Source organism: Ixodes scapularis, unplaced genomic scaffold, assembly GCF_016920785.2.
Source record: "Ixodes scapularis isolate PalLabHiFi unplaced genomic scaffold, ASM1692078v2 PGA_scaffold3__209_contigs__length_174095766, whole genome shotgun sequence".
Lineage (NCBI taxonomy): Eukaryota > Metazoa > Arthropoda > Arachnida > Ixodida > Ixodidae > Ixodes > Ixodes scapularis.
The window spans coordinates 15,936,402-15,946,193 of record NW_024609868.1 but is presented as its reverse complement, the minus strand read 5'-3'; positions in this window follow the sequence as shown (position 1 = coordinate 15,946,193).

Sequence of the window (9,792 nt, the reverse complement as noted above, 5' to 3'; positions counted from 1 at the left end):
CTCCTCTCCTGCTCGCCTCCCATTTAGGAGAAAATTTTCCGCTAAATTTAGCGGAGAAATTTTTCCCGCTAAATTTTGCGGGGGATTTTTTTCCGCTAAATTTAGCAGGGAAATTGTTTCGCTATATTTAGCGGGAATATCTTTCCACTAAATTGAGCGGCGAAATTTTTCCACTAAATTTAGCGGGGATTTCTTTCCGCTCAATTATGCGGGGAACTTCTTCCGCTAAATTTAGGGAAGATTATTTCCGCTAAACTTAGCGGGAAATTTTTTTGCTAAATTTAGCGGGGAATGTTTTTCCCAAATTAAGCGTGCATTTCTTTTTTTTATATATATATATCTAGAAAGGAAACTTTTCCGTTCAATTTAGCGGGGAATTTTTTCCGCTAAACTTAGTGGGAAATGTTTCCCTACATTTGGCGGGAAATGTTTTGCACTACAATTAACGGGATATTTTAGAGCGCAGCTCTTAGGGGCCCGTTTCCAGCTTGAGCGGCGTCGGCGTCGCCGTTGGCGTCGCCGTCGCCGTCGGCGTCGGCGTCGGCGTAACCGCTCCCCTCCCTCTCCTCCTCCTCCCCTCCTCCTCCTCTTCCTCCCCCTCCTTCTCCTCCTCCCCTCATTGTGTAGTATGGTCCGGGCGGGTCACGTGACCTCGGGGGTAGGGGGTCACATGACCCGTTTCCAGCCTGTGCGGCGTCGGCGTTGGCGTCGGCGTCGGCGTCGCCTCTCCCCCTCCTCCTCCTCCCCCCTCCTCCCCCGCCCAGGTCACGTGACCCCGGGGGGTGACTCCCCTCCCCCCGCCGAAGTCACGTGACGGCCCGCCCAAGGTCATGTGAACCCGTCCCCTCGAGGTCACGTGACCCCCCGGACCTCTGCCCTCCTCCTCCTCCCCCTCCTCCTCCTCCCCTCATTGTCTGGTTCGGGGGGGTCACGTGACCTCGGGGGGAGGGGGTCACATGACTTCAGCGGCGAGGAGGAAAGCAGTACGAAGGTGGAGGAGGGGGGAGGAGAGACGAGGAGGCGGAGGCGAGGGGAGGGGAGGAGCTTGAAGGACGAGGAGGTGGTAAAGGAGAGGGAGGGGGAGCAGGAGGGGAGGAGGACTAGCAGGCATGATCACGAGGGAGGAGGAGGAATATACCCTCCACTCCTCCTCCTCAAGAGCTGCGCTCCAATTCGGCGTTACAGGAAGTTGTAAACAGCTTTCACTTTTTTAGCGCTAAATTCAGCGGGGAATAGTTCCCGCTAAATTTATTCGGTAACTTTTTCCGCCAAATTTAGCGGGGAATTCTTTCTGCTAAATTTTGGAGAAAATTTCGTTCTTTTTTTTTTTTTTTTGCTAAAATTAGCTGGTTATTTTTGTCCCTAAATCTAGCGGGAAATTTTTTCAACTAGGTTTAGCGGGTAGTTTCTTCCACTAAACTGTGGGTTTCTTTTACGGAGATCCCTCTACTAATAATCCCGCCCGATCGGTATGCGCTCCGCCCGTCACCCAGGGAGTGACATACAGCAACGAGAAGACAGCGAATGGGTTTACTGTACCTCTCGGTTGCCCGTCGTCAAGAGCCGGTAGTCCGGGCCTCCCGGCCCTTGTTGTCGCCCGCCAATCAGAGCTCACAGTCGGGGTCCGTGTCCAGGCCTGCGGATCGCCTTTTCCACGCCAGCGCTGCGTAGGCTGGCTGTCCCGGGCTATCAATGCCCGAGTCTGGCTGCGGAACCACCCCGGGATCGTCATAGCCCAGGTCATATGGCCCGGGCTCGCCGTTTCCACCGGTCTTGCTCCAGACCTCGCTGGTGGACCGCTCCGGGGTTCGTTATGGGCCAGGCCAGGCCTAGGCCAGGCAGCTTGGCTTCGACGTTCCTTGTCCAGCTACCAGCCTCGCTCAGCTCGCACTGTCCTGCGCCAGCTCGTGACTTCTCCGCCGACCGCCTGTCACTTGCCCTCTGCCTCGTCTTTCACCCCCGGCTCCCACAAAACTTAGCAGGAAATTTTTCCGCTAAATTTAGTGGGGAACTCTTTACGCTGAATTTTGCGCGGACTTTTTTCCGCTAAATTTCGCGGGGAATTTTTTTTCGGCTAAATTTAGCGGGGAAATTTTTTGTTGGACTTCGCGGGGAAAATTTTTCGTTAGATTTTGCGGGGAAAATTACCCATAATGCACCGCGCGGTTACGCCGACGCCGCTCAAGCCGGAAACGGGCGCCTAAGAGCTGCGCTCTAAAACAAACGCAGAGTGCTAGTAGGCAGTGTGGAAGATGTCAGTCGTGTCGACACGGTGGCAGACATGATCGGGAGACCAAATTTCTCGCATCGTACGGCACGGGTCCATGGTTGTCGCTGTTCCTTTTTCGTTTCTTTGTTAACAGGATATTGGTGTGTCTTATGTGATACTGCTCCTTTGAACACATATACACCAACTCATGTTTACAAACAAACCGGAGCGCCCCTAGCGGACGCCAGCGGCGCCGCGCATGCGCGATGGGAGTGTGGGCAAGAAGCTCGCCGTCGCCCATAAACAAACCATTGAAATGCGATGTTGTCGGCGTCGGTGTGAGTCCCCGCGCTCTTTTTCGCGTTGGAATTGTTGATTCTACGTCCTCCTAACAATGTCTGACTACTTGAGGGGCGTCAGCGAAATTAATGAGGCTCGTTACACCGCAAAACTTCGCGTGAATAATCTGACATGCGGCGATTCATTCCGCGTGGACGCCGCAGAATGTACGCTAAAGCCTGATTCACATGATGAGATTTCTCTCGCAATTTTCAGTAGCGACGTCGCTCGGACTGCAAAAGCGTGAACTGTAGCTGAGATGGTCGACGTCGATACTGAAACTCGCAAGTAGAATCTTACTCTACGGGGGGTCAGAGCCGTGTATTAGGAGAGTTTGGACAATGGGCGGAGCAAAGGCCGCCGCCAGCGCCGAAAACTCCCCCCGCGGTTAGAGCGTGAACTAAAGGTACGACACAGCGTTGACCAATCAGGAGACCACGACGTCACAATATTGCAAACGACATTTAAAGCGTGAAATGGAAGCGTTCAATCTCGGCGTCTCTACTCCATCTCACAAATGCCTGCAGTAAAGACAAAGGCACAGGCGCCTGAGCCAAGCTCAGCAAAATGCTTTTGTTTGTACGAGAACTCGTGCATAGGAAGCACTTTCCAAAGCCACGCGCTCGTGCCCATGCCTTTGTCCGCACTGCTGATGTTTGTGCAGACGGAGTATCGGTGACAGTTTGCTCTGGGCCGGCTTGTTAGAAGAGCATCTAAGCTGAGACTGGCTGAAAAAAAACAAAAAAAAACGGCTCGTGCGTTGGCTTTGGCAGTGCCTTCTTTCCCCGTCTCAGATGAGACGCTGTTTCTAGCAAGTCGGCCCTGGTTTGAAGCGCACGTTCGTTTATTCTACACTTTAATATTGGCGCGACGAAAACCTCACATGCGCAAAGTTTTCAGTCACCGAGAGCTACACCTTTTCACTCTAGCGACGCTAAAACGGCTTAAATTAGTCGTGTCACAAAGTTAGAGCACACGACCACCGCTAGGGGCTGTTTTGCGGCCTCTGGTTGGCCACGAGATGCTCGCCTATTTAAACCAATGTATGGCCAAACTCTCCCAATAAACGGCTCTGCGGGGGGTGGACTGAGTTGAGTGCAGGGGAGTACCCCCTTCCATGGGAGTTCCACAACTGACGTAATCTAGTAGCTTTGACGGTGGTGGAATAGCAGACGATGCCGCAGGCTACGGCGTCTCCTCGCATAACGAGCAGGCAGTAGCTTCGTTCGATTTACTTCTACTTCCGGTCGTATCTCAATACATATACCCGAACTACAGTGCCCTACACTTTTCTGCGTCGGTGCAGGAGGTACAGGTGTAAGGAGGTTAAAAGTACTAGGAGGGGGCACTTTGCAATATTGGTGAAGCCTCGTCATAAAAAGTTTAAAGGATATTGTGCCAAGCGTGACCGCAGATCTCTCTTGCGATTGGTGCGCGTGACATGTCACGTGCGAGAGGGATGGTTGATTGTAGGAGGTTCTTTGCAGGCTGGCGCGCGCTCCGTCCGGTAGGTTTTATCAGATCGAAGGCTAGACGAAGGCTAGTGACGGTCACGTGATGTGGTCATGTTGGTTTGATAAGTGAGGAGAGTAAGGAGGAAAATGAGAAAGAGACGAGGCGTCAAGGGAGCATGGCTTGTGGAGTTCTTTTCTCCATGCACCCACCATTTACCCACCGAATGCCGCCATTTTGTACGCAAAAGTGACTGCTCGTCACGGGACCTCACAAGAGCCGTGACGTCACCGGTAAGATGGCAGCGCCCAGAGCTCGTAGGCGCGAGTTAAAGCGGTTAAAGCCCCTTCATGTTTCAAAAGTAGCGCAAAGTTCGTCGATGCACGAGGCACGTGCAACGTGCAGTCCTTGGGAAGATCATGGCGGCACAGCGCAGCACTGAGCTAGATTTCAGACGCCATGAATTTCCCAGAAGTGGCGCGCGGCACGTGCCTCGAGAATTTCTACAACAATGGATGGCGCCGCTTTTCCCATGATAGAGGGGCGTTAGTGCGAGTTTGTTCGGTGCGCAGTAGTTGTGATGTGCCGCTGCTTGCCGATGATTTCTTGCTTCCTTGTGCCTTCTCTGAAGGAACTTGGAATACATTTTAGCGCTCAAGAAACAAGGAATTAGACTTTATACCCTTTTTGGGCAAGATCGCTCTGGATGTGAGACAGCATGTGAGACAGCATCAGTCGAATCGCCGTAGCGGTGCTAGGATTCCCTGATGTGTTCGGGGATCTATAGAACGTTTAGCATGAAAGTTTCGCATTCTCCAGCTCTGTTTGAACGTTGGAATGTCTGAGAATCGATGCGAAATGTATCCGTCGCATGTAGGGCTTAGGTAAGTTGCTCCAGCATTAGGTAGCCGCATAATCGCAGCAACTTTTAACGAGGAAACTACTGCGATCTTTACGATTTTTACTAATCTACGATTCTACGATATAACTTTCAGCATAATATTTTCTCATTTTTCCTCGCTTAGTTTGAAAGTTGGAATGTGTGAGAATAGAAGTGAAAGGTATACGTCGCTACTCGCGTGTAGGGCCTTGGGGAAGTTGTTTCAGCCCTGGGTCACCGAATAATCAGAGCAACTTTTAGCGAGGAAGCTCGCTAATTGGCAGTTGTCAAGATTTTGATATAACTTGCTTTCATTGCATAGCTTCCATTCGATCACAGTTATTTTTTTAAGTGAAAATATGGCGTTGCTCAAGTGACATGTACGCGTACTTTTACAAAGCATTTGAACCAATTATTCGGGAAAAAAAGTTAATAACTAACGTTCATCAAACAGTTAATTTTGTTTCTTGTAGCTTATAGCACAGCAAGTCTTCACATTTTGGTTGATCAGTGCAAAAACAACTGCATTTGATGTCTCTTAGAAATTATTATTAGTAGTCTCTTGACCTTGCCGATGGGTATCAATAGTCAACACTAACCTCAGTGTATGATCACACTCCCCTTAAATGGTTGCCTAATCCATAATTCCAACATCTAGACTATTACAAAAAAATGTAGCCCCACCCTTTAGAGACCCGGATATAGAACCACACATTTCAACAATTCGTTAAATTTAATGGAACTCGGAAATAGAAGATTGACTGCACATCTTTCCCTTTTTGTGGGATTTATTGCAGCGTAATTTTTTCTCCAATAGTGCGTCGTGTCAGTCGGTCGATGATTTACTTGTTCTAATTACCTGGGCAGGATCAGTTGTATTTCTTCCCTTGCCCGAAGAAGTCTTGTTGCAAAATGTTGAGTCCAACTTCTTTCAGTCTCTTCAATGGACTTTTTTCAAAAGTGTGTGCTGCCTATACTTTGTTTCACCACAACTTGGCAAAGGGAAACCACTACGACCCCATCGAGCCAATCAGAAAGATGGAATGAAATCATGTGACAAATCTCTGCACAAGGAGAGCGCTTTGATGATGTGCAGTCAAATGTCTCTCCTCAACGTGCATATTGGCTCACTGGAACTGCAGCCTTGGCAGTTTGCCAAATTGTGATGAAACAAAGTGTAGTAGCTACAATGCTAATTACCCAAGGTCTTCATATTCTGGTCAGTTTGTTCTACAAGAATTTTATGTCAGCAATCACCGCGAACTCGGCTCAGCGCCTATTGAACTGGAGTGCCGCATTAACGTTCGACGTGAACTGGGGTCCATTCGTGTGCTTTACGCCGAAAAAAATGGGGACAGTTATTGTTGCTTGATGGGACTTTGCAAAGGATCTATTGTATCATATGTATATGAAATGTCCTCCTATACAAGAATGCATTAACACATACTATTAATCTAGGTGCTCAGAGGTATGTTCGTGCTTGTAATTAACAAGTTATAGAAATAATTATTTCTTGAGAATGTAAGCTGCACCCGTTTTGTGTTCATTAATGTTAGTGTGCTAAGATGTTATTATTATGTTTGTAGTTTTAAGTATCCTCTCTGAAATGCCTACAAAGTTCCTTGGCGGGAATAGATTAATAAAGAACATTTCCGCATCACTGGAGTTTGTTTTCGGATTCATCCCATGTTCAGGAGAGGTGGAAGAAGCGCAGCCCCATGCAACAAGTCTGCCAGTCTGGTTTGTACCACTTATTAATATTTGGGGGTACAAGATTCAAAAGCTCCACCGCATGCAGTGAACACAATTCTTGGTGTGTAGGCTCTGAAGCTGAAGATTGAATGCTGAGTGTGAATATGATGCATACTTGGCTAATATATTAAATAGGTTTATTTCCACTTGATTACACAAATATTGAATCTTATTAAAAGGTTACTCAACCCCTGGCCTTCTTATCACGAGTGTCATTCGTGCCTCCCGCTTACGGACCAAAAAGCCTGACCATGAGTGTGACTTGCGTTTCGGTTTCGGTGCCTGTTTAGCGCGCTCACTGGCAGATAGCTAAACCATTACTGTTGCTCCATTTACTTTGAGAATTTTGCTCGTTTCTTTTTCTGTTTGACAAAGAAAGAATGCTCCATTTGGCCAAAAACAAAAGTGTCATCGCTTGTGAGCGGTCACGCTGAAACAACATGGCTTTGGCACGGAGGTCCACTTTAGCCAACTATCAGAGGATAGTTTGATGGGCAGTGACAAGATGACAAGAGTGATGAAAATTATGTGAATCTTTCAATCATTTCATCAACTTCGGTGTCTGCACTTCATTGAGATTCAGACGAGAAGTCCTGATTTAGCGCAAGAAATAAAACCTGAAAATCAAGGAAATATTCTTGCCTTATTTTAATGCGAGTTGCCTGTTTAATATAAGATTTTGTTGTTTGTTCCTTGAAGGAAACAATTAGTAGGCAAGGAGTTGACGAGTTCTTTTTGGGGCGTTGCCTGTGTTTGGGTCTTCGTAACCGAAAGACGCGGGTAAAGCGTCTCCTCCAATGTGTGTCCAGAGTGTCGAACCGAAATTTTTATCGGTTCGGTTCCGGTTCGGGTTCACAGCTTTCGGTTCGGTTCCGGTTCAGTTCCGGGGAGCCAAAAATAACGGTTCAAACCGGTTCGAACCGGTTCGAACCGGTTTGAACCGCTAAATTGAGAATATATTTTCCACGTTGTTCTGGCCATATACACTATTTACGCCGTAAAACGATTAACTCTTGAGCTTCTTCGATCGTCCGTGCAATTTACTTTTGTTTTTAGGTACCAAAATATGAGATTCAGTTATTTAATTTTGACGCAAAAGTAGAAGAAAATCTACATTAACGCACATAACGTCGTGTTCATACGGCTCGACGTCCCTTTGTTTACCAGTAACACATATTTTACCTGAATTAAAATGCTTAGGTACAAGAGTGAAGAGCTGAGCTTGTTGGTACATCTGGAAATATATCGGCTTGAAATTTAGAACTATACTGCATTTTTTTGTCCTTTCTTCGTGTTTAAATAAAATTCTAAAGTTCAAGCGGATTTATTTACACAGTATTAAATATTGTCGCGAAGTGTGGGAGGTCGCCTAAAATACACGTGATTGATACAACTTTATGTCGCAGTATTACAGTTGAAATTGTGATTGTGTCTTTGAACCAAGGAATTAAATATATCACATAAAATTATAAAATGAGCACCTCGTGGCCATATATATACCAGATATTGTTCACGAAATACACTTCACAATATATGTATAAGATGGCGACACAACTTAGCTAAAAGCAATGAAATTTTCAAAATGTCACAACAGTTTTTAAAATAATTCCTTTTGGACAATCTTTTATAGGAACACCGAGCCGCAATCAAACTGAATGTTGTTCTAACCAAACATTGTTTACACTCAGTACTGTATGCATGCGACTAATCATGCAGCAAGGAGTAATCGCAATTGTTCACCCTAATCTATACACACCTTCGCACTCCGATCGAATCTGGCCCAAAATAGCGCTTGTCCAAATGAACATTTTCTTATACAGGAGAAGCTGGCAGAGCCTGGCTGTTGAGGTTTGTTCTTGACAAGATGCCGTTCAATTTAATTTCCGAATGGGCATCACCCTAACTAATTGATGACTTTAACGCGGTAGTGTTAAGGAGCTCATTTCGCAGAAAACCAAATGTCGGTGGCGTGACTAGAAAATCTTGGTTGGTCGATAGGGTGATGACGTCAGAGCTACATGCCCTCACGCAAGAATTTCAAACAACCCACAATGCTCATGTGAAACGTAACATCACGCGTATAATGAGAGTGATTAAAACATGACATGTAATGCGAATTAAAGTTCGCGGTATGTCTCAAGTGATTTTACTTTTTAAAGTAATTCCTTTGCCTTAAAAAAATAAAAATAAGAATTTTAGGTGGGATATGAACCCACGACCCTTCGGCTGCGAGTCAGACGCTTTTGACTAGGCCACGCGAGTCACGCTTTCGTGGCAAATGAGAGTGCGATGTAAACAAGACCTGTTAAGGCTATGGCGTTCTACTTTTAAAGGCGAAGCTTAAGCGTCCTCCAAAATTCTTTTTTGTTAAGTAAAACGCAATAGTATTTCACGTTCTACTCGACATGGCAGCTACTTAATTGGACACTTTCTGACGGTTTGCGTGCGTAATCGTCATAGTTCCGCCGCGCGCCCTTGTTTACTTTGTTTTTGTCCAGCCCAGAGACACATAAAAGTAATGTTCCCCACATAAAAGAGCGATAACAGACTTCTATATGCTTGAGAAGTTATATGTGTGAGGAACACATAGTTATCTAAATTAGCTTCAAAATCAGGAATGTGTGTAAGGCTGTCCCATATCACTTACAACGTGGCTGTCGAGGATAGAAACGACGGAAAAGATTGACAGAACAATTTTCAGATAATTTGGGGGGCATTGCTTTAGGGTGGTCGGACACTTATTTATGTTGTCAAATATTCAGTTAGTAATTAAATATATTTTTATAACGATCAATAAATTTTACTTTATAAAGTTCCCATAACCGCTTGAGATCGACGCGGAAGGACGATACTCGAAACTATATACGCGAGCTGTGGAGTCTGCATAAAAGTGTTTTTCTGTTTGCTGATTGGCAGTGTGAAACATCGGGTTACAGGGTACGCCAAAAAGGGCTCTGTGCTCACATAATAGATTGGAAGTCAAATACATGAAAAGTTCAAAAATAGAGAGATAATTAATGTAATTTTTCTAAACAATCCCTTACTTAACGGCCTGCTGCAAAAAGATATGCGTAAAAATGCACGTAATGAAATTTATAATTTTACATAAATAGGGCGAAGGACAGCCAAATATTCTTAAAATCTTAGTATAAATCACATT